Source organism: Ictalurus punctatus, unplaced genomic scaffold (genome assembly GCF_001660625.3).
Source record: "Ictalurus punctatus breed USDA103 unplaced genomic scaffold, Coco_2.0 Super-Scaffold_100, whole genome shotgun sequence".
Classification (NCBI taxonomy): Eukaryota; Metazoa; Chordata; class Actinopteri; order Siluriformes; family Ictaluridae; genus Ictalurus; species Ictalurus punctatus.
The window spans coordinates 879,923-886,304 of NW_026521086.1; positions in this window are offsets into that span (position 1 = coordinate 879,923).

The following is a 6,382-nucleotide window of genomic DNA, read 5'->3' on the forward strand; positions in this document are numbered from 1 at the left end:
CTTCTCCTTCTCCACTGTAACGTAGTCTGACCCAGTGCCTCCCCGCCGACGGCGAGGAGGCCCCACGGGGTGACATACCGAACCCCGGGTGGCGATAATTATCACCTCGTTAAAGGTGTTTTTGTTGTTGATGTTGTTGTTGTCGTTAAAGTCTTTAATTTCAAATTACGAACGACGGTACCACTTGCAAAAAGAGAGTATTAATTACCACCCTTGCCTCTTCCAGACATGATGCTGCTCCCGAAGTCAAATCGCTCAATAAAACTTCTCGCGCAGCGCCCACCTATTTATCCACACTCGACAGGACCTAGTTGAGAACAGGCGAGGAGGCGGGCCTTACACCAACGGTCACACAATAGCTCTCTTTTTCTAAAACAAACACTAGGCACTGCTTTTCACCTGCTAACGTCTTCTTCTTCCCCATTCTCTCTCTCTCTAATCACTGGCCTTCTCTTTTCACATTTCCATTTTCACTATCTGTGTTACAGTCGATGTACACACTGTGTTTGAACCTAAATGTCATGCATCAACCAAAACTGCGCCTCCAGAATGACGGCTGAGCTTAAGATTGGCAAAATATGTCGCAGCAGTTGCATTCGTCAAATAAACTATGAGCAATTAAGTAGTGCCAATGAGATAATTACAGCAATGCGTAATGTCCAATAAGCTCAAAAAGAGTCGGACTCCTCGCACACTTTATTCTACTTGGCCAATCAAACACAATTATGAACTGGGATTCTGATAGTTGTGCGCCTTTAACTCGCTGTGTAGAAAAATGAGGTCAGCTATATAGACAACAATGTTCATTACGTATTTAATTACTTCGATTGAGGTCATTATTAGAAGTAGTAGTAGTAATAGTAAAATACCTACAACCTACCTTCTGTTTTAGGCGTCGTGTGTTGTGCTGGATGGAACATGACTGCCCTCGTGTGGCCAAACTCGGGAACGGCAATTTCCCAAAAATTGCAGTATTCTCTTATTAAGCTTTTAATAGCGGTGTTTAGAAGTCTATATTTGTATTATTTGGCAAATAGTGGGGTAAGAAGTAATAGATGCTATGAACATTCATGTTTCTCTCACCACTGGGGCAGAGGTGGCTTAGAGGTTAAGGCTCTGGTTTACTGATCAGAAGGTCAGGTCACCATATCATGACCCTGTGCTCTGACCCCAGCTTCCTGACATGTTGGGGTATGTGAAGAAAACAATTTCACTGTGCTCTACTGCATATGTGACCAATAAAGACTTATACATGACATTTTTAATTCTAAATCAGCTGCTAAACGATGGGTTCCTTTGTAACCTCAGGACTTTTACGTCTCAATTTTGAAATGATTTTGGTTGGTCAAATGTTAACCCCATCCCCCACTCCCATCCATTTAATAGTTATAGTTGAAATGAAGCGATCTGGCAGCCCGATATTCAGGTCTCGCCCTCAGCACTTACTGTAGAACAGCGGAGCTACAGAGACGCAGACCACATGCCATCTCTCTCTCTCTCTCTCTCTCTCTCTCTCTCTCTCTCTCTTCCCTAGTTTATAACCTTGGTACCCAAAGTTTCCCCCTTTTTAATGTAACTTAGTTCCATTTAATTTTGTGCCAGATCAACAAAAAACCTCCAGTATGTTTATCCCTGAAAAGAAAATGAAATGAAACAGAACACACACACGCTGCTTGTATAATAGAAAACAGTTGACCTGTATTAAATGACTCAATGTTTTTAAGTCTGTTTTTACATCTGTTACGCTTCCGCCGGTGGATGGCGCTGCGGCGTCGAAGCACAAAGACTGCTGCAGAGCGCGCGTGCACGAGACTCTGACATATGGACACGCGCGGCTCGTTTGTTTTGATTTACTTCCTGTCCAGGTATTGGCTTATGTTCGAGGGTGTGTCTTTATTTCTCGAGGTGTCTATGCTTTAGTTTAATTATGTTGGTTATTTAAACCCCTCGTGTGGCTGCGCACTTCGCGCAGTATTATAGTTTGTAACGTTAGTAGTGTTTAAGGAGTATAGCTTTAGCGCTGTGTTAGAATGCGTGTAGCATGCTAGCGGTCTCAGTTCCATGTTCTGTTTTCGAGTAATGCCTAGACTGTAGTTCCATGGTTGATCCAGCTAGTCCTGTTCAGCATAGACCGCGTTTCTTGTGTTTTGTTAGTTTGTTTATCAATAAAGACGGCGCTCCTGCGCTTACTTCCTGCTAACTGTCCTGTGTCGTTACATCATCACATTCCTGTCCAGTGAAGTGATTATTTGGTGATAATAATAATAATAAATTTTATTATTATTATTATTGCAACATAGTACATGCGGTCATACACATTAGGGTTAGTGTGCTACATGGGATACACAGTGGTCATTACTAAAGCCATTAATGTACTTTTTGAGTTCTAAATGAATAGTTCGATTCATATCTTGCAGAAACTTAATTTATCTAATTCTAAAGCATCATTGTTATATTTTTTTTTCTGTCAAACAGTGAGATGGCAATATTTTGATGGGTGTGGAAGGCCTCACTGGGACATTTTGTATTAGTAGTGTAAAACATATGCATTGGTTTACATATTGGTAGACATGCAAATTAAAAAATATATATACATTTAGGAAACACTTAAGAGACTTAATCTATATGTAACAAGAAAATGTAGGAATGGGATAGGCTGACTTAAACATCTAGTTATCTAGTTGGTGGCTGTGCTCAGGTGGTAGAGCAGGTTGTCTAATCGTAGGGTTGGAGGTTCGATTCCTGGCCCACATGACTCGAAGTGTCCTTGGGCAAGACACTGAACCCCAAGCTGCTCCTGATGTCAAGTTAGCACCTTGCATGGCAGCTCTGCTACCATTGGTGTGAGAATGGGTGAATGGGAAACACTGCTAAGGTTAAAAAGCACTATATAAGTGCAGACCATTAGTTATGTCAATATTCGTGTAGGAAAGTTCCTCATATTCAGAGTTGGGCTAGGCAGGTGCTCAAGTTGCTATGATTTAATAAAGCAGCATGTCAGTTACATTTATGTGTTTAAATAAGAAATCATTCACAGTGCATATACACTATAAAGAAAACAGTCACCCACTATTTATTTGATAGCACATTGTGCTATTCTGTGTGTCACATTTTTATTAAATTAAAGAGACCAGAGTGGGGCGCACGGTGGCTTAGTTCTCAGCACGTTCGTCTCCCACCTCCAGGGTTGGGGGTTTGATTCCCACCACAACCCTGTGTGTGCGTAGTTTGCGTGTTCTCCCTGTGCTGCTCCCCCTGTCCAGGGACATGCATGGTAGGCTGATTGGCATGTCCAAAGTGTCTGTAGTGTATGAATGGGTGTGTGAATGTATATGTGAGTGTGCCTTGCAATGGACTGGTACCCTGTCCAGGGTGTACCCTGTCCTGTGCCCTATGATCTCTGGGATAGGCTCAAGGTTCCTGTATGATAGGAGATGTAGAAAATGGGGATGGATGGAAACGAGAGTGAAATTTTATTATCCTGAGTATCCAGTTACACAAATGGAGAAGTGAGTTTAGATTTGGCTAAATAAATCATACAATCTAGAAACAAACAAGTGGGATATAATCAGTGGTTGATTTTAGACACAATCATTCCTGATATTATTAATAATACTGCTGTTGGTTTGAGTTGAGCACTGACAATCAAATTAAAAGAAGATGAAGCTAGCATTTAGTGGTTTGGGTTTTTTTTTGTTTTGTTTCTACGGTGGAGTGATAAGAAGTTCACATATTAAACAAATTAGAAAATCCCATAATTGTCACAAATAAATAAATTTAAAGCCCATTAATACTTGGCAATGTGCTGTACTGAGAATCATCATTCTACAAACATTGGAAATTCTCAAGCAGGTAAGTGTTTAAGGGAAGGAACAAAGTTTAAAGTGAACACATTTATGCCAGTGAGTAAAACCTCATTCTTACATGATCACAGCACTTTGTGTTTTAAACATGCTTCCAACCATACAAAAATTCATCATGACTGTGATGACTGATTGGCTGGGAGGTGTCAAGGATTCTGAGTCTTGTTCAATAAAGCTGATGATATATCTGCAGTGAAAACTGTAAAGGTGTACAGATGAATGAGCAGTTCTTACAACCAGGATAATCTGAGTGTTTTGTTTTCTACTATATTAACCTAAATTCTCACTATCCCAGAAAAGCTACTGAATATACTTTATCTACTCAGTAATATCTGTGAGAGAAACTTAACTAGCAATATTCTACCAGAAAATCTAGCAATTGTTTTAAACTCAAACCGAGGTATAACTATGCTAAACCCAGAAATCAAGAGGCATGTTTAATACATCAATCGCATAGTACATATAACAGGTACAGTACAGATGTACTGTACAGATGCTTCATAATGAAATTCCAGGACTTTCAAGGACTTTGAGCACTTTTTTTCTTTCAAGGACTATACAAGAGATGTCATTCAAACATATCCTTCATTTCCAAAAAAATATTAATAATAATAATAATAATAATAATAATAATAATAATAATAATAATAATAATAATAATAAATATATATATATTTTTAAACAACCATTTTAATATAGCCCCTTTTCCCAGCCGTGATGGACTAAATTTGTATTTCCCAGTCATTGCTTCATTTTCACCATAATTTCACCATTGCATCGTATTTTCACTCTGCCTAGAGTCAGCCCTTTATAATACATCCTACTCTCTGTGCTCACATGCTGAATTTTAATACAGCCGAATTCCCAATAAAGCTGTTCTCATTTACATATTTTTTCTGTTTCTGAAAGCAGGACCTCGCACTCACCAGGCAGTACTGGCCATTCTCTTCTACGGAAAGTAGCTAAGGTTTGTCTGAAAAGTCTCTAGATATGTCGCTAGGTGCTTTAAAAAAAAAAAAAGTTGCTAAAGGGGTCTGAGAAGTGGTCCGAAGCTGTCCCTGTTAAAATGAATGAGTGAACAGCAGGAGGAGGAGGGGCTGCAGCGGGGAGTCATATTTTGAGTGGAAGGGTTGTATTCGTGTTCTTTTGAAAATAAACCCTTTAAAGTGATTGATAAAAAGTCAATAAATAAATAACATTCAAGCACTTTTTAACCACTGTTACATAAAAAAAGGCTATTTAAGGTCTTCCAGTACTTATATTTCCAAATGCCAAATTCAAGCACCTTGTACAAACCCTGTGGTAATTTTTCATAGATACATTTCCCAAACAAATAAACTAAAAAACTTCTAGTACTTCTAATTAATAAACCTATAACATCAGTTAGCTAGTATTTTCAAGTGCTACACCCAAACCTCACACATTTGATTTTTTTTCTTTTTGTTCTTTGAACAGTTCTTCTTCCACTTCATCTTCTTCTTGTTGTTTCAGATATATTTCATGTTTCAGTGTGATATCACTCAGGTAAAAGAAATAAATCAATGAATTAATAAATAAGTAACAGTAAACTGATGTTCTGCAAATTTCATATAACTATCAAGAGAGATTTTAGTGTATTTATTACAAATTATATCACACTGCTGTTGCACTCTGGAATCTGATAGGTCAGAAGGTCTGAAGGCTGCAATTCATATCTCAGGTTTATATTAACGAGCTCATTGTAATAAGTTATCCTTTCTATGATAGCAAATCATTCACAGAGACTTCTCTGGCAAACATTCCACATAATCAAAGTCTAATAATAAACAGATTTGTGCTGTACTACTTTAATAAAAACTTTTAGTCGTTGATATGGTGAAGCTATCTATAAGGAGAGCCACAGATTTCTCCAGATTCTGAATTTTTTCATGATATGATGTGCTGTAGATGATGAGATATTCATAGCCTTCACAATTTTACATTGAGGAGCATTATTCTGAAATTGTTCCACAAATTGTAGTTGTAGTTTTTCGCAGATTGGTGTACAGAGGCCCATCTTTACTTCTGAAAGACTCTGCCTCTCCAAGATGCTCTTTTTATACCTAATCATGTTACTGACCTGTTGCCAGTTAACATAATTAGTAGCACAATGTTCCTCCAGCTGTTTCTTTTTAGTAACACTTACTGTTCCAGCCTTCTGTTGCCCCGCCCAAATTATTTTGAGACGTGTTGCGCCCATAAATTCAAAGTTACCTATTTTTTTCCTTTAAATGCTACATTTCCTCAGTTTACACATTTGATTTGTTTTTTATGTTCTACCGTGAATAACATATGGGTTTATGAGATTGCAAATCATTGCATTCTGTTTTTATTTACATTTTTCATAACATCCCAACTTTTTTGGAATTGGGGTTGTAGTACTCCCTCCCATTACCCAGGAAAGTGAGATGTTGCTGTTTACAAATGTCAACATGTTTTTGATAATTAGTGAGCATCACACCAAAAATTAATTATTGAGGACTGTCACCAAATTTCTGAAG